At 38.6% G+C, this 23,634-nt stretch overlaps 1 long non-coding RNA gene across 1 annotated transcript in view; it reads right to left on the bottom strand.

The window, feature by feature from the left end:
* LOC129478341 (uncharacterized) overlaps window positions 1-17,127 on the bottom strand; it is a 34,247-nt gene extending 17,120 nt beyond the window's left edge. Inside the window, exon 1 of the long non-coding RNA XR_008656404.1 lies at window positions 17,009-17,127. This is a non-coding gene — a long non-coding RNA (uncharacterized lncRNA). The remainder of the gene's footprint in view (window positions 1-17,008) is intronic.
* Between the last annotated feature and the right edge of the window lie 6,507 nt (window positions 17,128-23,634).

The following is a 23,634-nucleotide window of genomic DNA, read 5'->3' as shown; positions in this document are numbered from 1 at the left end:
GGCCAAATCCATGTCTTCCAAGCATGAAGCAAGGAAATAAGGTAGAATGATTTTCTGTCAATGAAGCTCATGCATGAAATAAAACTGGGACTCACCATGCAGACTCAAAGCACACAATGACCAAAGGGCCAGAGATCAATCCAAGGTGACTACAACACAGCCCACAGTGAAAAAGTCAGGAAAGCGCCTCCATAAATCCATGCAAAGAATGAGAAAAATAGGAGGTAAAATAAAAATAAAACTGATGAGTAATAGTATTAAACTTTGCACAAGTCCTGGAAATACAGCACAGTACAAACATGGATCCAATTAGGGGCATCTGGGCTTTTCTCGCCTCTTGAGTTAGGATCAGTTAGAATAGCATTGGTTCACAAAAATTGCATACCTGGCCAAAAAAAGTAGCTCTTGGAAATTATTTCCAAATGCCTGAAGAAAAGAAAGAGGTAACATAAAACATGTGATTAAAGAGTACTGCAGCCTTGGGGCAGAAGGCTATAAGCAAGACGGTGAATAGGACTTTCTAGCTCTTGCTCCCCTGCAGAAACATCAATTGGAACAACTATCCACGCATAAAACCACCTTCACAAGAACTAAGGAAACCAGGTAGGAGATTACAGAAAGGATGCACTAAAGAGATAGGAAGGACAGTTGGGGTAGTAGCCTGACTGTAGCTGATCGGTAGCCCCAGACTTTGGACAAACCCCAACTCCAGGCTATCCCCCACAGACTCAGGCTCCAGGCCCACCCCAGGGCCAGGCAGCCAAAGGCTCTGGACTGCTTGCCGCACCAGGCTGGTCCCCACGGCCCCAGGATTCAGACCTACCCAAGAACCAGGCCAACCCCTACAGCTCTCATCTTCAAACAGGCACCTACAGACCCACCCTTCAGATTATCCCCTGCAGCCACACATTTCAGCAGACATACGGCTCAGTCCCTTTCTGGTAGACACCGGCACTGGATTAGCCCCCATGGACCCAGGCTCCAAGATGACCCCTGTAGACTCAGGTTTCAGGCTAGCTCCTGGAGCCCCCAGACAGTATTCTTAGCTGGCAGATTTTTTTCTTTGAGACTTTGAATATATCATCTTGCTTTCTCCTGCCATGTAAGGTTTTTGCTAAGAAATACGCTGCTAGCCTTATTGGAACTCTCACATATGTGACTTCTTTCTATTCTCTTGCTGCTTTTAGGATTCTCTCTTTGTCTTTGATTTTTGATAGTTTGATTATAACACGTTTTGTTATGGTCTTGTTTGGAGAGAATCTGATTGGAGACATTTGATCTTTATACCTTGATATCGTTCCTCATGTTTAAACACATAAATTTTTGTTGAATCTCCAGGCCAACACCCACACACCCAGCCCCTAGGACAACACTGTTTAAAGAAATAATCACAAAAAAATTCTTTTTTTTTTTGAGATTCAACAAAAATTTATGTGTTTAAACACGGGGAATGATATCAAGGTATAAAGATCTAATGTCTCCAATCAGATTCTCTTCAAACAAGACTTACATGGCAGGAGAAAGCAAGATGATATATTCAAAGCCTCAAAGAAAATAATCTACCAGCTAAGAATACTGTACTTGCCCAAGCTGTTCTTCACAAATAAAAGCGAGATAAAGACTTTTCCAGACAAATAAAAGCTGACTTGTCTCACAAGAAATCCTAAAGGAAGCTCTTCAGGCTGAAAGAAAGAAAAGAATGCTCATTGGTGTCATGGAAACATGAGAAAGTATAAAACTCACCGCTAAAAGTAAGTATACAGTCAAATTCAGAATATTCTAATACTGCAGTGATGGTATGTAAATCATCTGTGTCTTTAGTATGAAGATTAAATAAATAAGTATTAAAAATAATAGCTATAATAATTTGCTAAGGGATATACAATTAAAAATATAAATTATGACATCAAAATATAAAACGGGGGCAAGGGGATGGAGTAAAAGTGGAGACTTTTTTCTGTGTGATCAAAGTTAAGTTGTTACCAAATATAAATAGTCTGGTATAAGAGGTTTTATGTAAGCCTAATGGTAACTACAAAACAAAAACTTATAGTAGATAAACAAAGCAAAAATAAAGTAAAAAATTGTTACAAGAAATGAATTAAGGTCATTATATATTGATAACTTGTAAATTTATCAAGAATATAAAATACTTATAACCATATAGATACCAAAAATCAGAACTCCAAAATACATGAAACAAACATTGATAGACTTGAAGGAAGAAGTAGATAGTACTACGATAATTGTTGGAGACTTCAGTACCCGACTGCATTTGGCAAATTACATGCCCCATATCATTTGAAAGTGGTTTGGCCTTGCCAAAGCTCATGTGGAAACTTGATCCTCCATGTAACAGTGCTAAGCGGAGGAGCCCACTGGGAGGTGTTTGGATCAGTGGGTGGATCTCTCTCTCTTGCTTTCTTTCTCACCACGTGATCTCTTTGCACATGCCCACACCCCATCCACTTTCTGCCATGAGTGGAGGGAAGCAGCATGAGGGAGGCCCTCACTAGATGCAGCTGCTCAATCTTGAACCTTCGAGTCACCAGAATCATGAGCCAAGTAAACCTCTTCTCTTTATAAATTACCCAGTCACAGGTAGTCTGTTACAGCAACACTAAATGGACTTACACACTCACTTTCAGTAACAGATAGAACATCTAGACAGAAGATCAATGAAGAAATAGAGGACTTGAAAAACACTGTAAATCAACAAGACCTAACAGACATATAGAAAATACTCCACCCAACAATTGCAAAATACACAAAGCACGTGGATCGTGTGTCAGGGTAGGCCATACAACAAGTTTCAATAAATGTAAAAAGATAAAGTTAGGTAAATTATCATCTCTGACAAATACAGAATGAAACTAAAAATCAATAACAGAAGAAAAACTGGAAAATTTACAAATATGTAGAAATTAACACAATCTTAAGCAACCTGTAGGTCAAATAAAAAATTACAAGGGATATTAGAAAATACTTTGAGCCAAATGAAAATGAAAACATGATATACCCAAATTATGAATATAGTCAAATCATTGCCCAGGCCAGGTGCTGTGGCTCATGCCTGTAATCCCAGCACTTTGGGAGGCCAAGGTGGGCGGATCACCTGAGGTCAGGAGTTTGAGACCAGCCTGGCCAACATGGTGAAACCCCGCCTCTACTGAAAATACAAAAATTAGCCAGGTGTGGTGGCAGGCACCTGTAATCCCAGTTACTTGGGAGGCTGAGGCAGGAGAATTGCTTGAACTTGGGAGGCAGAGGCTGCAGTAAGCTGAGATTGCACCACTGCACTCCAGCCTGGGTGACAGAGTGAGACACCATCTCAAAAAAAAAAAAAAAATTACAAACTATTTTATGCCAACAAGTTAGATAACCTAGATGAAATTAGCAAATTCCTAGAAACATACAATCTATCAAAATTGACTCAAGAACAGAAAATCTGAATAGGCCTATAACAAGTGAAGTAATTCAATCAGTAATCAAAACTTACCACCACCAACAGAAAAAGTACAGGACCAGATAGCTTCTCTGATTAATTTTACCAAACATTTAAAGAGGGATTCACACCTATTGATATAATCATACAGTTTTTTTTAATTTTGTTTATGTGATGTATCACATTTATTGACTTGTGTATGTTAAACCATCCTTGCATCCCTGATATAAAACCCACTTTATCATGATGTATTATCTTTTTCATATGCTGTTGGATTCAGTTAGCTAGCATTTTGTTGGGGATTTTTGCATCTATGTTCAGGGATATTGGTTTGTAGTTTGTTTGTTTGTTTTGTTATGTCCTCTCCTCCTTTTGGTATTAGGGTGATACTGGCTTCATAGACTGACTTATGTAAGATTCCCTCTTTCTCTGTCTTTTGGAATAGTTTCAGTAGGATTGATACCAGCTTTTCTTTGAATGTCTGATAGATTTCAGCTGTTAATCCATCTGGTTCTGGACTCTTTTTTTGTTGGCAGTGTTTTTTTTTTATCACTGATTCAATCTTGCTGCTTGTTATTGGTCTATTCAGGGTTTCTATTTCTTCCTGATTTAGTCTAGGAGGGTTGTGTATTTCTGGGAATTTATCCGTCTCCTCTAGACTTTCTAGTCTGTGCATGTAAAGATATTTATAGTAGCCTTGAATGATCTTGTGTATTTCTGTGGTATTGGTTGTACTATCTCCAGTTTCATTTCTACTTGAGCTTATATGAATCTTTTCTCTTCTTGGTTAATCTTACTAATGGTTATCAACTTTGTTTATCTTTTCAAAGAACCAGATTTTCATTTCATTTATCTTCTGTATTTTTTGTTTCAATTTCATTTAGTTCTCTTCCATCTTTGTTATTTATTTTCTTCTGCTGGGTTTCGGTTTAGTTTGTTCTTGTTTCTCTAGTTCCTTCAGGTATGACATTAGGTTTTCTATTTGTTCTCTGTCAGACTTTTTGATGTAGGCATTTAATGCTATAAACTTTCCTCTTATCACCAGTTTTGCTATATCCCAGAAGTTTTGATAAGTTGTGCCATTGTTCTCATTCATTTCAAAGAATTTTTAATTCCTATCTTCATTTCATTGTTAATCACCAAATCATTAAAGAACAGATTATATAATTTCCATGTATTTGTATCATTTTAAATGTTCTTTTTGGAGTTGCTTTCCAGTTTTCTTCCACTATGGTCTGAGAAAATACTTGATATGATTTCAATTTTGTTAAATTTGTTGAGACTTGTTTTGTAACTACCATAGGTTATCTTGGAGAATGTTCCATATGCTGATGAAAAAAAAAATGTATATCATGCAGTTGCTGGGAAGAATGTTCTGCAATTATCTGTTAAGTCCATTTGTTCTAGGGTATAGTTTAAGTCCATTATTTCTTTGTTGGTTTTCTGTCTTGATGACCTGTCTAGTGCTGTCAGTGGAGTATTGAAGTCCCCCACTATATTTGTACTGCTGTCTATCTCATTTCTTAGGTCTAGTAGTAATCATTTTATAAATCTGGAAGCTCCAGTGTTAGGTGCATATAAATTTAGGATCATAATATCTTCCTGTTTGACTAATCCTTTTATCATTATATATAAATCCAGCATTCCTTTACAATAAAAACCTTCAACAAAATAAGCATAGAAGGGACATACCTTAAAATAATAAAAGCCATATATGACAAACCCATACTCAACATCATACTGAATAGGGAAAAGCTGAAAGCATTCCCCCTGAGAACTGCAACAAGACAAGGATGCCCACTTTTACTGTTTCTACTTAACACAGTACTGGAAGTGCTAGCCAGAGCAATCAGACAAGAGAAGGAAATAAAGGGCATCCAAATTGGAAAAAAGGAAGTCAAACTGTTGCTGTTCACTGATGATATAATTCTATACCTAGAAAACCCTAAAGACTCATCCAAAAAGCTCCTAGACCTAATAAATGAATTCAATAAAGTCTCAGGATACAAAATAAATGTACATAAATCAGTAACACTTCTATACACCAACAGCGACAAAGCTGAGAATCAAATTAAGAATTCAATTCAGCCAGGCACAGTGGCTCATGTCCGCAATCCTCAGCACTTCGTGAGGCTGAGGTGGGTAGATCACCTAAGGTCATGAGTTCAAAACCAGCCTGGCCAACATGGCAAAGCCCAGTCTTTACTAAAAATACAAACATTAGCCAGGCATGTTGGTGGGCACCTGTAATCCCACCTACTTGGGAGGCTAAGGCAGGAGAATCACTTGAACCTGGGAGGCAGAGGTTGCAGTGAGCCGAGATTGCGTCATTGCACTCTAGCCTGGGTGACAGAATGAGACTCTGTCTCAAAAAAAAAGAATTCAATCTCTTTTACAACTGCAAAATAAAACAAAATACTTAGGAATATATTTAACCAAGGAGGTGAAAGATCTCTACAAGGAAAACTACAAACACTACTGAAAGATTCATAGATGACACAAACAAATGGAAATACATCCCATACTCACGGATGGGTAGAATAAATATTGTGAAAATGACCATAATGTCAGAACCAATCTACAGATTCAATGCAATTCCCAACAAAATACCATCATTATTCTTTATAGAACCAGAAAAAGCAATCCTGAAATTCATATGGAACCAAAAAAGAACCTGCATAGCCAAAGCAATACTAAGCAAAAAGAACAAATCTGGAGGCATCACATTACCCAACTTCAAATTATACTACAAGGCTAAAGTCACCAAAACAGCATGGTACTGGTATAAAAGTCGGCATATAGACCAATGGAATAGAACAGAGAACACATAAATAAAGTCAACATACTTACAGCCAACCGATCTTCAACAACACAGACAAAAACATAAATTGGGGAAAGGACACTCTATTCAATAAGTGGTGCTGGGAAAACTGGCAAGCCACACGTAGTAGAATGAAACTGAATCCTCATCTCTCACTTATACAAAAGTCAACTCAAAATGGATAAAAGACTTAAATCTAAGACCTGAAACCATAAAAATTTTAGAAGATAACATCAGAAAAAATCTTCTAGACATTGGCTTAGGCAAAGAATTCATAACTATGACCCCAAAAGCAATGCAACAAAAACAAACATAAATATATGGCACCTAATTATACTAAAAAGCTTCTACAAAGTAAAAGAAATAATCAGCAGAGTAAACAGACAACCCACAGATTGGGAGAAAGTATTTGCAAATTATGCATTTGACAAAGGACTAATATCCAAAATCTACAAGAACTCAAACAAATCAACAGTAAAAAAAAATAATAATAATTCCATGAAAAAGTGGGCAAATGACATGAATAGACAATTCTCAAAAGAAGATATACAAACATCCAACAAATGTGAAAAAAATGCTCAACATCACTAATTATCAAGGAAATACAAATTAAAACCACAATGAGATATCACCTTTCTCTTGCAAGAATGGCCATAATTAAAAAGTCAAAACACAATAGATGTTGGTGTGGATGTGGTGGAAAGGTAACACATCTACGCTGCTGGTGGGAATGTAAACTAGTACAACCACTATGGAAAACAGTATGGAAAAACTAGTTTTCCACTGTTTCCACACGGGTTTGTTTTGTTTTGTTTTGTTTTGCTTTTTTATTTTATTTATTTATTTATTTATTTATTTATTTATTTATTTATTTATTTTGAGAAGGAGTCTCGCTCTGTCACCCAGGCTGGAGTGCAGTGACGCAATCTTGGCTCACTGCAAGCTCCACCTCCTGGGTTCACGCCATTCTCCTGCCTCAGCCTCTCCGAGTAGCTGGGACTACAGGCGCCCGCCACCACGTCCGGCTAATTTTTTTGTATTTTTAGTAGAGACGGGGTTTCACCGTGGTCTCGATCTCCTGACCTCGTGATCCGCCCACCTCGGCCTCCCAAAGTGCTGGGATTACAAGCGTGAGCCACCGCGCCCGGCCTATTTTATTTATTTATTTTTTTGAGACAGACTCTCGCTCTGTTGCCCAGGCTAGAGTGCAGTGGCACCATTTCGGCTCACTGCAAGCTCCACCTCCCGGGTTAATGCTATTCTCCTGCCTCAGCCTCCTGAGTAGCTGGGACTACAGGTGCCCACCACCATGCCCGGCTAATTTTTTGTATTTTTTAGTAGAGATGGAGTTTCACTGTGTTAGCCAGGATGGTCTTGATCTCCTGACCTCGTGATCTGCCCACCTCGCCCTCCTAAAGTGTTGGGATTACAGGTGTGAGCCACTGCGCCCGGCCAGAAAACAGTTTTAAAGGACCAAAAGTAGAACTACCATTCGATCCAGCAATCCTACTGTTGGGTAACTACCCAAAGGGAAATAAGTCACTATATGAAAAAGATACATGCACACACATGCACGTTGATAGCAGCACAATTTGCAGTTGCAAAGATATGGAATCAACCTAAGTGCCCATCAACCAACAAGTGAATAAAGAAAATGTAGTATATATACACCATGGAATACACCAGACATAAAAAGGAATAAAATAATGTCTTTTGCAGCAACTTGGGTGGAGCTGGGGCCATTATTTTAAGTGAAGTAACTCAAGAATGGAAAACCAAATATCATATGTTCTCCCTTATAAGTGGAAGCTAAGATATGAGGATGCAAATGCATAAGAATGATATAATGGACTTTGGGGACTCAGGGGGAAGAGTGGGAGAGGCATAAGTGATAAAAGACCACATGTTGGGTACAGTGTACACTGCTCAGGTGACAGGTACACCAAAATCTCAGAAATTACCACTAAAGAACTTATCCATGTAAAGAAAAACTATCTGTACCCCAAAAACTATTAAAATAAAAATAAAAATTAAAAAACAATTAATACCTATCCTTTTCAAGCTTTTCCAAAAATTTGAAGAGGAGGGAACACTTTCTGACATTCTATAAGGACAGCAGTACCCTGATATGAAAACCAGGCAAAGATATTCCAAGAAAAGAAAGCTACAGACCAATATCCCTTATGAATAAAGATGCAAAAATCCACAACAAAATGCTAGCAAATCAAATCCAACAGCATATTAAAAGGATTATATACCACATCTAAGTGGAGTTCAGCCCAGGAAAACAAGGATGGTCCAACATTAGAAACTCAATGTATTATAGGACATTAATAGGATGAAGGTGTGTGTGGGGGCGAGGAGAAATTCAGGATCATCTCAACTGCAGAAAATGCATTCAACAAAATCTGCCACACTTTCATGATAAAAATCCTCAGGCTAGGTGCGGTGGCTCACACCTGTAATCCCAGCACTTTGGGAGGCTGAGGTGGGTGGATCACGAGGTCAGGAGTTCGAGACCTCCTGAGACCAGGCTGGTCAACATGGTGAAACCCCGTCTCTACTAAAAAAGAAAACACAAAACATTAGCCGGGCATGGTGGCAGGTGCCTGTAGTCCCAGCTACTCAGGAGGCTGAGGCAGAAGAATCACTTGAACCCGAGACGTGGAGGTTGCAGTGAGCCAAGATCGAGCCACTGCACTCCATCCTGAGCGACAAAGCTAGACTTCTTCTCAAAAAAAAAAAAAAAATCCTCATATAAAATTGGAAATTGAAGGGGAATTCCTTAACATAAAATAAGGGCATTTATGAAAAACCCATAGTCAAATCATATTCACTGGTTAAAGACTAAAACTCAGGAACAACACAAGGATGACCCCTTTTACCACTTTCATTAACATTGTACTGGAAGTTCTAGCCAGAGAAATCAGAAATGAAAAATAAATAAGAAGCATCAAAAGATCTCTATTCACTGATAACTTAATTTTAGATATAGAAAATCCCAAAGAATCCACTACTACAGCTAATAAGCAAATTCAGCAAAGGTACAAGCTGAACACAAAAATCACATGTGTTCTTAGAAAGGCGCAGTGAATAATTTAAAAACTAAATTAAGACAATTTCATTTATAATAGCATAAAAATGGTAAAAAAACACCTCAAATTAAATGTTGTCAAGGAAGTGAAAGTATTACACAATAAAAACTACAAACCATCGCTGAAAGAAATTAAAGAATACCTAAATAAATGGAAATATGCCTTGTGTTCATGGATTGGAAGACTTGATATTGCCACAATGGCAATACTTAAACAGATCTAGTTTCAATACACTCTATGACAAAATTTGAATAGCCTTCTTGCAGAAATGGAAAAGCTAATATCACATATGTAAGGTATTGCAAAACATCTTGAACAGCTTAAGACAATATTATTGAAAAAGCAGAGTAAAGTTGGAGGACTCACACTTTCAAATTTCAAAACTTATTACAAAGTTAACAATAATCAAAACAGTGTGGCACTGTTTATCCTTATGGATAAACATATAGATGAGAAAAATAGAATTGTGATTCCGGAAATAAGCCCATGCATTTGTGGTGATTAATTTTCGACAGGGTGCAAAGACCATTCAATGGGAAAAGAATAATCTCTTCAACAAATAGTGCTTGGACAACAAAATAGCCACGTGCAAAAGAATGAAGTTGAACCCTTATTTCATACCATATAGAAAAATTAACTCAAAATGTATCAAAGACCTAAATGCAAGAGCTAAATCTACAAAACTCTTAGAAGAAAACCTATGCTTAAATCTTCCTGATCTTGAATCTGAGATTAGGTTCCCAGATACAGATTAGGCACATACATGTTCTTAGATATAACCCCAAAAGCATGAGCAAAAAATTAAGAAATATATAAATTGGGCTCCATCAAAATTTAAAACTTTTGTATACCAAATGATATTATTAAGAAAGTTTAAAAATAACCCACAGAATGGGAGAAAAAAATTGCAAATCTCTAAATGATGTGTCTATATAAAGAACTTTCATTACTCAACAATAGAAAGACAAACAACCCAATTAAAATAAAATGGTCAAAGAATTTATATAGGTATTTCTCCAAAGAAGATCTACAAATGGCCAACAAGCACATGAAAAGATATTCAATATTATTAGTTATTAGACAAATACAAATCAAAACCACAATGAGATACCACTTCACTACCAGGATGGCTATAATTAAAAAATATATATTAAACACCAAGTGTTGGTGAAGATGTGGAGTAAATCATACATGGCTAGTGATGATGATGTTTGTGGAAAACAGTTTGGCAGTGGTCAAAAAGTTGAACATAGAATTAGTGTATGACTCAGCAATTTCACTCCTAGGTATATACCCCTGAGAAATGAAAACAAGTTCTCAAGCAAATACATATACATACATGTTCAAAAGAGCTCTATTCAAAATAGCCAAAAGTTGGAAACAACCCAGATGTCCGTCAACAGAGGAATGTATAAACAAATTATGATATACACATATAGTGGAATATTATGCAGCCATAAAAAGAAGTGGAGTACTGATAAATGCTATAACATGAATGAACCTTAAAAACATTATGCTAAATGAAAGATGTCAGGCCCACAAAAAATTATACAGGGTTATTGTATAATTTCATTTATATGAAATATCCAGGATAGGTAAACCCATAAAACAGATTGGTGGTTAACAGAGACAGGAGGAGAGGAAGGTGGGATTTGACTGCTTACATGGTTTTATTTTGCAGTGATGAAAATATTTTGAAACTAAATAGAGGTGGTAATTCCATAACATTTTAAATATGCTCAATGCCACTGAATTGTTCACTGTAAAATGGTTAACTTTATGTTATATGAATTTTACCTCAATTTTTTTATAAAAGTAAGACAAAATTATTTGCTGTATTATAAACATAAAAAATTCAAAAGAGTTTGCTTTTTTAAAAAAGTCACCATTTACTGGTACCAAAATGGATATATAGACCAATGGACCAGAACAGAAGCCTCAGAAATAATGCTACACATCTACAACCATCTGATCTTTGACAAACCTGACAGAAACAAGCAATGGAGAAAGGATTCCCTATTCAATAAATGGTGTTGGGAAAACTGGCTAGCCATATGCAGAAAACTGAAACTGGACCCCTTCCTTACACCTTATACAAAAATTAACTCAAGATGGATTAAAGACTTAAATGTAAGACATAAAACCATAAAAACCCTAGAAGAAAACCTAGGCAATACCATTGACAACATAGGCATGTGCAAAGACTTCATGACTAAAACACCAAAAGCAATGGCAACAAAAGCCAAAATTGACAAATGGGATCTAACTAAACTAAAGAGCTTCTGCACAGCAAAAGAAACTGTCATCAGACTGAACAGGCAACCTACAGAAGGGAAGAAAATTTTTGCAATCTATCCTTCTGACAAAGGGCTAATATCCAGAATCTACAAGGAACTTTAACAAATTTACAAGTAAAAAAACCAAACAACCCCATCAAAAAGTGGGCAAAGGATATGAACAGACACTTCTCAAAAGAAGATATTTATGTGGCCAAAAAACATGAAAAAAAAGCTCATCTTCACTGGTCATTAGAGAAATGCAAATCAAAACAACAATGAGATACGAAAACCACAATGAGATTGCCAGCTAGAATGGCAATCATTAAAAAGTCAGGAAACAACACATGCTGGAGAGAATGTGGAGAAATAGGGATGCTTTTACACTGTTGGTAGAAGTGTAAATTAGTTCAATCATTGTGGAAGACAGTGTAGCGATTCCTCAAGGATCTAGAGCCAGAAATACCATTTGACCCAGCAATCCCATTACTGGGTATATACCCAAAGGATTATAAATCATTCTACTATAAAGACACATGCAAATGTATGTTTATTGCAGCACTGTTCACAATAGCAAAGACTTGGAACCAACCCAAATGCCCATCAGTGACAGACTGGATAAAGAAAATGTGGTATATATACACCATGGAATACTATGCAGTCATAAAAAAGGATGAGTTCACGTCCTTTGCAGGGACATGGATGAAGCTAGAAACCATCATTCTCAGCAAACTTACACAGTAACAGAAAATGAAACACCCCATGTTCTCACTCATTAAGTGGGAGTTGAACAATGAGAACACATGGATACAGGGAGAGGAACATCACACACTAGGGCCTGTCGGTGGGGTGGGGGGCTAGGGGAGGGATAGCATTAGGAGAAATACCTAATGTAGATGATGGGTTGATGGGTGCAGCAAACCACCATGGCACGTGTATACCTATGTAACAAACCTGCACATTCTGCATACGTATCCCAGAACTTAAAGTACATATGTATGTGTGTGTGTGTAGTCGCCATTGAAACTAATAAGAAAATTTTATCATGTGGCTAAAAACAGGTAAATTTTACAAAGCAACTTTCCTTTATGATGGAAATAACCAACCAGAAAATTGAAATAAAGAAAAAGATTATATTTGCAATGTCAGAAAAACAAGAAAATACCTAGGAATAAACCTAATAAGACAGGTTCAAGGTCTGGATGAATGTGATGTCATGTTCCTGGTTGAGGAAAAATCAAACAAAAGTTGAGGAAGCCGTGGGGAGGCAGTGGGTGCACAGGGCCAGTCCCTCCTCCTGTCCCCACAGAAAACCTGCTCTGTGTCCTCCTCCTTGGAGAGATATATCTCAGCATCATTTATACTTTACTATGTTCCTGGCTAAGTGAAATGTTTCAAGTGATTCCAACAGCAAATGTGTCAGACCCTATTCAAGGCACTGGGATGCACCAACTCTGACCACACAGAGCAGGGGGTGGGGATATGGAGTTGTCGGGAGGGTGAGAGGCTTGCATTTTAAGCGTAGGTCGAGGTTTGTGAAGGAAAAATACAAAATCCCATTTAGTTGCATGTATTGTTGTATTCCTCTCATTCAAAACAGTAATAGTCAAAAGAGTACTATATATATATATATATATATGTATATATATATATATATTTATTTATTTATGAAACTTAAGAAATACTGGCCAGGGCCAGGCATGGTGGCTCATGCCTGTAATCCCAGCACTTTGGGACGCCGAGGCAGGTGGATCACGAGGTCAGGAGATCGAGACCATCCTGGCTATCACAGTGAAACCTCGTCTCTACTAAAAATACAAAAACAAAATTAGATGGGTGTGGTGGTGGATGCCTGTAGTCCCAGCTACTTGGGAGGTTGAGGCAGGAGAATGGCCTAAACGCGGGAGGCGGAGCTTGCAGTGAGCTGAGGTCATGCCACTGCACTCCAGCCTGGGCAACAGAGCAAGATTCCGTCTAAAACAAACAAACAAACAAAAACTAATAAAAGTTTAAAAGTTACCCATGGTTCCATCCCCTAGAAATGGTTATAACTATTTAAATATTTAAACTTCTAATGGTATATTTTGAGACAGATTATATTACAAAAATCAGTACAGAGTTGCCTGGTTTTCTGCCTCACCCTTTTAACTTAATTATAAACATTTGTAAATGTGACATTGAAAAAGTAGGATAAAATCATAAAGCATCATATATTTTTTTCTCAAAAATGTCCTAACAAAAGTGCTTTTGAGGCCGATTTTGGGGGAGTCTTTTGCATAAAACTTGAGCCAGTTCATAATTTCTCTTGGGTGACATTTAAAAGAGGTGACAATTGAGGAAGTTGCTGTTCCCATAAGGATCACATGAGGACAATCCCAGGAAGGCCGGCTGCGAAACCAGAGACATTGGGTACAGCCCGCTGCAGTGTCAGCCTCACCGCCGGGGACACTGGTCTCCAAGGATAGGTGTGGAGGGGGTGGGAAGGAGGAATAGCAGCGCCCACAGGGTTTCCAGGGCCAAGGGGAGGCCCTCAAGGGGCCTGGGATCAGGGATGTTTACCAACCAATATTAAAGTATTTTAATATTTTAATAACCAGTGCAACCACACCAGTACATATCAGCTAAACATCAGCCCTGGCCACAACAGTATTATTTCAATAATTAGGATGTCCACTTCTATGCAATAGTCAAAACTTTGATTTTCTCTACTTCCGCACCTCAGATCTGCTTCAAACTGGGAAGAAAGCTCACTGAGTATGTCTATCTGGGGGAAGAAAGGCATGAAAGAGAGGTGAAGAACAGAAAAGGCCTATTTAATCGATGTTACAGAATGTTCATAACCGGCTGTATCCCTGAAAGATTCCTATTGAGAGACCCACAGTGATTTCCCATTTTGCACACCCAGTTATGTCTCAAGACACAAGCAAGGTGGCTCTCCCTGCTGACTCCTTTCAGGCACCACTTCCAGCATCCGCCCCGGAGGTGCAACCCGCAGCCTCTCCGCTGGTGCCCCTCAACACTTGGTCAGGGTCCCTTCAGCACAGCTCCACCTCAATTACCTCCTAGACTGTACTTGACTCATGGGACCCCCTTGCCATGCAAATGATGAAAGTGTAGGCACCCACACTTCTTTCCTTTCTTCTTACTGTGGTGCCTCGTTCCTCTCAGTGTCTTGGACCTATGGTTTTCACAGGCGGAGGTCCAAAATTTGCTTCTTAATTTGCTCCTAGAATCCAGGGAGTTGATACAGGCTCATAGAATAGTCTCCTTACAGGCCCTCCTGCCAGGCAGGGATGTGGGAGAGTAAATATTCAACCGCACCCAACAACATTCTCCTGAGAAATCTCCCTATTCAACCATTCAGTGCAATTGTCTTATATCATTGAATGGATTTTGAACCAAAGGTCTGTCACAAAGCTATTCACCAATTCATCTGCAAAATCCAAGAAGATGATTAAGCATCATTTTTATAATGACTAAGGACTTGACATCTTTTGTTTTGTTTTGTTTTTTGAGACGGAGTCTCGCTCTGTCGCCCAGGCTGGAGTGCAGTGGCGCAATCTCGGCTCACTGCAAGCTCCGCCTCCCGGGTTCACGTCATTCTCCTGCCTCAGCCTCTCCGTGTAGCTGGGACTACAGGCGCCCGCCACCACGCCCGGCTAATTTTTTGTATTTTTAGTAGAGATGGGGTTTCTCCGTATTAGCCAGGATGGGCTCGATCTCCTGACCTCGTGATCCGCCCGCTTCGGCCTCCCAAAGTGCTGGGATTACAGGTGTGAGCCACAGCGCCTAGCATATTTTTCACTTTTAAAAAAATCATGTGACAGGCAAGAGAGATATCTCATCGTGCTTTCCAATTTGCACATGAAAAATGTGTAACCCCGATGATAGAATGGTCTTGATGTCACTTACAATAAAACTAAAACAGAAATAGCAAGACAAGCAAATTACCCTCACATGCAAACTGGCAGCCAAGAAATGAGAGATACAACAGACATCTTGATATGGGAGGTGGCTTAGAGTTACCAGCCTCAGGAGAGAGGAGCTCTATTGCACACCCTTAAGTAGGAAATATTGACTCTAGCAAGCAGAATTTTAAAGTGGGATATTTTATGCCGTAGCATCTTTAATAGTTTACTTTAGGCTCCAGAGTTATCTATTATTAGTATTCTGTCCATTTACCTAGGCTTTTAGAAAAACTCAGGTTTTGCTGGGCGCGGTGGCTCACGCTTGTAATCCCAGCACTTTGGGAGGCCGAGGCGGGCGGATCACGAGGTCAGGAGATCGAGACCACGGTGAAACCCCGTCTCTACTAAAAAAAACACAAAAAATTAGCCGGGCGTGGTGGCAGGCGCCTGTAGTCCCAGCTACTCGGAGAGGCTGAGGCAGGAGAATGGCGTGAACCTGGGAGGCAGAGCTTGCAGTGAGCCGAGATTGTGCCACTGCACTCCAGCCTGGGCGACAGAGCGAGACTCCGTCTCAAAAAAAAAAAAAAAAAAAAAAGAAAAACTCAGGTTTTATCAGTCATACTTGGTAACAGCCTATTCTTTTGTAATCCTAGAAGCAATTAATGTTACCCCAGAAATGAATGATTTGTATAATAACAGTTGTCTGACTGTCACTTTTATTTTTCTAAAATTTATTTTGCTCTGTTTATTCAATAAAACAAAAATACTCAGAGTTCATCAGTATCATAATTTCTAGGCTCTAGAACAAAGTTTATGATAGGTAAAACCTGCCTTAATACAAAAATCAAACATACAGTCATCCATTACTATTTGGTCAATAGTTCCAATAAGGTCTCATTTGTGAAACAATTCTAAGAAGCATAACAGTTGCAACTTTTTCCTAACGGTATTCACATCACAGTGAAAATACCTGCAAGCTATGGTGTTTAATTTTGAAGAAGGGAAATGCAAGGTGTCCTCTCTTGTTGCTACGAGCTGAACATCATGCAGGTAAGTGGATTTTTAAAGGAGATGCCCTTCAGGAGTTAGATTAGTGAAATTTATCAAAACAAAACCATAAAAATACAGGAAATTTGTTACAGTTCTCATTATTTTGCTCTATCCTGTTGTTTCATGGTAAAATTTGCAGGTTGACTGTTCAACAAGTAATTACTAAGCACATAAAATTTATTTGGAAGACAGCAGTAAAGAAAAGAACTTCAAGTATCACCTGCTATTCCCATTGCCTCAGCAATCAAGGATGCCTATGTCATCATCCCAGGCCCACTTATATTCCATTATCACCTAAGCAAGGATATTTTTTTAAATTATGCTTTAAAAACTTTTTGACCCTATTTTGATTTTGAAATTATAAAACATATACCAAAAGTTGTATGAGAATTCATTTTGCAGAGCTGTGATACCTCATCAAATCCTGCAAGCCTCATCCACTTGGAATTTTCTGAACATTTCTTTGCAGGCTGCTTACTTTTCCTTTTTTTTTTCTCGTTTAAATCCTTTACAGAAATCTCGCATTGCTGGAACTATGGACACAAAGAGAAAGAAAGAGCCCTTGAACATCAAAAGCTTTCCTTACTATTTCTCAGGAAGAGATTACCAGTACAAAGAGAGAACCTTGACTTCAATAAAACTCAATACATTTTATTCATATTTGCTGAGAAATACGTTGAAGACTCTGAAGGATCACCGTCAAATTCAAAGCCCATAACAGTCAGGAGCCTAGACAGTGCTTCCTTATCCCACTTAGGAATAATCTGCTTACCTGGAGTTTACTTGACCCGGTTCCCCAAAGTCTACAGAGTACAGACCGCTCGGTAAATTAACACTAATCCACATTAACCCATTCTGGAACCTGAACTCTGTCCCTGAGGTCAGTGTGACCACTGGTGTTACTGATTGACAGACAGTGTTAGGTGTGAAAGGCAGACCACAAGGTACTCTGATTCCTTCTAACACGTTGGTGAGGTATTCCCTGTTTCTTTTTTATAATTTGAAAAGTATTTATTCAGTTCCTACTCCATGGAAGACATTGGCAATTAAAACAGTAGAGTAAGATATACCTCCTGGCAGATCGAGACCATTGTGGCTAACACGGTGAAACTTCATCTCTACAAAAAAAAAAAAAAAAAAAAAAAATCAGCGAGGCTTGGTGGCGGGCGCCTGTAGTCCCAGCTACTCGGGAGGCTGAGGCAGGAGAATGGCATGAACCCCAGAGGCGGAGCTTGCAGTGAGCCAAGATCACGCCACTGCACTCACTCTAGAGGGAGACTCCGTCTCAGAAAAAAAAAAAGATATACCTCCCTAAGGAATTTGAAATCTAAGTGGGGGTAGGAGGGTCGGAGAGTGGGTTGAGGCGAAGATGCAGTGGATTCGCAAGCACATAATAACCACCTAACCAGACCTCAAAGCAGCAACAAAAGGAGACGGTTCACACTGCGGGAGGAAGCATGGCCAGATGGGCTGTCCTGGAAACTGCACAAATCTGATGACACCAAAATTGATGTCTAAGAGGGCCAATTATGTTGTCACAAGGATGAACCAAACAAGAGGCCATCCTAACCGTTCTGCTCGTGGTATTCATCAGTCTTGGAACCTGGGTCAAGCTCTGCGGTCTGGCCGGTCTCAGCTTCCTGGAGTTCTCTCCAGGTAGAGAAAATGGGGAAAGTACTCTGCTCAGAAAGAACAATGTTAAGTACACCTTTGGGAATTGAATATGAAGACCACTTTGGAAAAAATCTTGAAATTTGGGCATTATTTCTATCAGCTGTACTCAACCAGGGGAAATTTTGCCCCCCCTGGGACATTCAGCAATGTCTGGAGACATTTTTGTTACAACCGTTGGAGGGAGGTGGTGCAGAAGGTCTGAAGAAGAGAATGGAGAGAAAGTGTGTGTAATACAGAAATAAACTGATGGAGAGATAATATGTCCTCAGATATCCTATCAACTGGACATACTCTACTAGACAATGATAGAAAACTTAAAAAATTAAGAATGATGAACTAATAAATCAGAGACTTTAAGAACTTTAATTTTCAGGAAATTACCTAATTAGAAATCACTGAAAAATTAGAAGAAAAAAAAAGGCTGTTACATGTTCAAATTTCTCTTTGTCAATAAATGCCCCAGTTACAATTTGGGCAGATTAAAAGTCAGAACCTGGAAGAAAAGAAACCAAGAACAGGCTCTCCTGTGCATAAGGAATGAAGCTGAAGTGTGGCTCGGAAAGAAGAAAAGATAGAAACCACAAAAGTATTTTGAAGGAAATATAAATAAGACAGATCTGGCGAATCTGTTAAAGAGCCAAGAGAGAAAAATATAGGTTTACATCCCAGTAATATGCTTCACTTTAAAGGCAATGGGATTCCCAAGTAAGGATAGCATTATACTTTATTTTCAACAAAATACCTTTATTCTGTTTACACCATTTCTTTAAATGTTCTGGTTTTCTTATAGAGTGTCCTAACATGTGGTGTGCCTGGGACTGAGGTTATACTCAGGGTGCAGGACTATCGGCAGTAAGATCTGGACAGTGCCAGACAAGCTGGGAGTAAGCAAACTCGCTGTATCTTCGTGGGCTTCACTGCTTCACTTTCTTATATGCTAAGCATTTCTTATTTTCATTTTATTTTTTAATTTCTCATTGTGATTTTAAAAACACATAGAGGACAGGCATGGTGGCTCACGCCATAATCCCAGCACTTTGGGAGGCCGAGGCGGGTGGATCACCTGAGGTCGGGAGTTCAAGACCAGCCTGGCTAACACGGTGAAAAACCCCGTCTCTACTAAAAAATACAAAAAATTAGCCGGGCTTGGGGGCGGGCACCTGTAGTCCCAGCTACTCGGGAGGCTGAGGCAGGAGAATGGCGTGAACCCAGGAGGCAGAGTTTGCAGTGAGCCAAGATCACGCCACTGCACTCCAGCCCAGGCAACAGAGTGAGACTCTGTCTCAAAAAAATAAAAAAAAATTAAAAATTAAAAAATATATATATAAGTTTTAAAACACATATAAAATTTGCCATTTCAGCCACTTTTAAGTGCACAGTTCAGTAGTGTTCACTGTATGCACATTGTTGTGTAACAAATCTCCAGAACTTTTTAATCTTGCAAACCTGAAACTACACCAGTTGAACATCTCCCCATTTCTCCATGTCCCCAGTCTCTGGCAATCACCATTGTAGTTTCTGTTTCTATGAGTTTGTCTATTTTTGAAACCTCATATAAATGTAATCATACAATATTTGTCTTTTTGTGATCAGCTTATTTCACTTAGTACAATATCCTCAAGGTTCATTCATGTTGTAGCATGTGACAGAATTTTCTTCTTTGTTAAGGTAAATAGTATTCCATTGTATGTATATTCCACATTTTCTTTATTCATCTTTTAATAGACATTTGGGTTGCTTCCAACTCTTGGCTTTTGTGAATAATGCTGCAATTAACATGGGTATGCAGATAACTCTTTGACATAATTATTTTTGTTCTTTTGCAGACATACTCAGAAGTGAGATTGCTGGATCATGTAGTAGTTCTATTTTTAGTTATTTGGGGAACCTCGGATCATTTTTCCATAGCAGCTGCATCATTTTTTTCATTCCCACCAACAGTGTACAAGGGTTCCAGTTTCTCCACATCCTTGCAATATGTTTTGTTTGCTGTTTCTTTTGTAGTGACCATCCTAATGGGTAGGAGGTAGCTTATTATAGTTTTAATTTGATTAAAGGTACTGAACATTTTTTTTATACTTGTATGTCTTCTTGGGAGGAATGTCTATTCACATTCTTGGCCCATTGTTTTAACAGGTTGTGTTTTGTTGTTGAGTTGTAGTGGTTCTCTATAGACAAGTATTCTGGATATTAACCCCTTTTAGATATAATTTGCAAGTATTTTCTCTCATTTCACAGGTTGCTTTGTCACTTTGTTTCTTTGATGTGCAAAAATTTTTAAGTTTGATGTAGTCCTATTTGTCTACCTTTTTCTTTTGTTGCCTATTCTTTTGGTATCATAGTCAAGAAATCATTACCAAATTCAGTGTCATGAAGCTTTTCTTATACTTTTCTCCTAGGCATTTTATAGTTGTATGTCTCATGTCTAGGTCTTTAATCAATTTTAAGTTAATTTTTATATATGATGTAAGGTTAAGTTTCAACTTCATTCTTTTGCATGTGGATATCTGGTGTTTACAACAGCAATTATTGAAGAGACTGTCCTTTCCCCATTGTTTTGTCTTGGTACCCTTGTTGAAGATCATATATGTGAGCGTTTAATTCTGAACTTCCAGTTCTGTTTCATTGGTCTACATGTGTGTCTTTATGCCAGTGTTACACTGTCTTTAATTACTGTAGCTTCACAATAGTTTTAAAATAAAAAGTGTGAGCACTCTAACTTCATTCTTCTTTTTTAAGATTGTTTTGGCTATACAGAGTCCCTTGAGATTCTATGTAAATTGTAGAATGGTTTTATTCCATTTCTGCAAAAAAGTCATTTGCATTTTGATAAGAATTGCAATGAATCGGTAAATCACTTTGAGTACATGGATATCTTAACATTAAGCCTTGCAATTCATGAGTGCAGGATGTCTTTCTATTTATTTACATCTTCTTTAATTTATTTCAGCAATGTCGTGTAGGTTTTTTTGTGTTTTGCTTTGTTTTGTGCCCAGGCTGGAGTGCAGTGGCATGATCTCGGCTCACTGCAGCCTCCACCTTCTGAGCTCAGGTGATTCTCCCACTGCAGCCTCCCAAGTAGCTGGGACTACAGGCACATGCCACCATGCCTGGCTATTTTCTGTATTTTTAGTAGAGACGGGATTTCGCCATATTGCCCAACTTGGTCTTGAACTTCTGGACTCAAGCAATCCACCCACCTCGGCCTCCCAAAGTGCTAGGATTACAGGTGTAAGCCACTGCACCCAGCTTGTTTCCTAGTTTTCAGTGTGCAAGGTTTTCCCATCCTTGGTTAAGTTTATTCCAAACTATCTTATTCTTCTTGTTACTATTGTTTATGCTATTATATGCTTCTTGATGGGATTGTTTTCTTAAATGCGTTTTTTGATTACTGACTGTTAGTGTATAAATAGGCAATTACTTTTTGTTCACTTTGGATTATAAAATTTTGTTGAATTTATTAGTTCTAACAGTTTTTAGTGCTTTCTACACATAAGATTATGTCATCTGTAAACACAGATCATTTTACTTCTTGCTTTCCATTTTGGATAGCTGTTCTTTCTTTCTTGTATCTAATTTCCCAGGCTAAGACTGTCACTACTATGTTGAATAGAAGTGGTCAGTATGGGCCAGGCGTGGTGGTTCATGCCTGTAATCCCAGCACTTTGGGAGGCTGAGGCAGGTGGATCACAAGGTCAGGAGATCGAGACCATCCTGGCTAACAGGGTGAAACCCCAGCTCTACTAAGAATACAAAAACAAAATTAGCCAGGTGTGGTGGCGGGCGCCTGTAGTCCCAGCTACTAGGGAAGCTGAGGCAGGAGAATAGCTGAACCCAAGAGGTGGAGCTCGCAGTGGGCCGAGATCGTGCCCCTGCACTCCAGCCTAGGGAACAGAGCGAGACACTGTCTCAAAAAAAAAAAAAAAAAAAAAGTCAGTATGGACATTCTTGCCTTGTTCTTTTTTTATTATTATTATACTTTAAGTTCTAGGGTACATGTGCACAATGTGCAAGTTTGATACATATGTATACATGTGCCATGTTGGTGTGCTGCACCCATTAACTCATCATTTACATTAGGTATAGCTTCTAATGCTATCCCTCCCCGCTTCCCCCACTACACAACAGGCTCTGGTGTGTGATGTTCCCCTTCCTGTGTTCAAGTGTTCTCATTGTTCAAATCCCACCTATGAGTGAGAACATGTGTTGTTTGGTTTTTTGTCCTTGCAATAGTTTGCTGAGAATGATGGTTTCCAGCTTCATCCATGTCCCTGCAAAGGACATGAACTCATCCTTTTTTATGGCTGCATAGTATTCCATGGTGTATATGTGCCACATTTTCTTAATCCAGTCTATCATTGATTGACATTTGGGTTGGTTCCAAGTCTTTGCTATTGTGAATACTGCCTCAATAAACATATGTGTGGATGTGTCTTTATAGTAGCATGATTTATAATCCTTTGGGTATATACCCAGTAATGGGATGGCTGGGTCAATGCAAGCTCTGCCTCCCAGGTTCATGCCATTCTCCTTCCTCAGCCTCCCCAGTAGCTGGGACTGCAGGCTCCCGCCACCATGCCTGGCTAATATTTTTGTATTTTTAGTAGAGACAGGGTTTCACCGTGTTAGCCAGGATGGTCTCAATCTCCTGACCTCACGATCCACCCGCCTCGGCCTCCCAAAGTGCTGGGATTACAGGAGTGAGCCACCATGCCCGGCCAGTGAACTCATTTTTTACAATGGTGTCAAGAACATACACTGGGGAAATAGTTTCTTTAATACATGGTGCTTGGAAAATGGGATATCCATATGCAGAAGAATGAAATGAGACTCATCTCTCACCATATACAAAAATTAAATCAAAACGAATTAAAAACTTAAATGTGAGACCTGAAACTATAAAACTTCTAAGGAAATTGGGGAAACTCTCCAGAACATTGGTTTGGGCAAAGAATTCTTGATAATACCTGAAAAGCACAGGCAACCAATGCAAAAATGAACAAATGGGATTATATCAAGTTAAAAGGCTTCTGCATAGCCAAGGAAATAACAAAGTGAAGAGACAATCCACAGAATGGGAGAAAATATTTGCAAACTATCCATCTGACAAGGTTTTAATAACCAGAATATAGAAGGAGCTCAAACAAGTCAATAGGAAAACAATCTAATAATTCAGTTTTAAAATAGGCCAAAGATCTGAAGAGAAATTTCTCAAAATAAGACATACAAATGGCCAACAGGTATATGAAAAATGTTCAACACTATTAATAATCAGAAAAATGCAAATAAAATATGAGATATTATCTAACCCTAGCTAAAATTGCTCTTATCCAAAAGATAGACCATAAAAAGTGCTTGTGAGGAT

The sequence above is a fragment of the Symphalangus syndactylus genome, chromosome 3 (assembly GCF_028878055.3).
Source record: "Symphalangus syndactylus isolate Jambi chromosome 3, NHGRI_mSymSyn1-v2.1_pri, whole genome shotgun sequence".
Lineage (NCBI taxonomy): Eukaryota > Metazoa > Chordata > Mammalia > Primates > Hylobatidae > Symphalangus > Symphalangus syndactylus.
The sequence above is the reverse complement of the archived record's forward strand: the minus strand, read 5'-3'. Positions and strand labels throughout refer to the sequence as shown.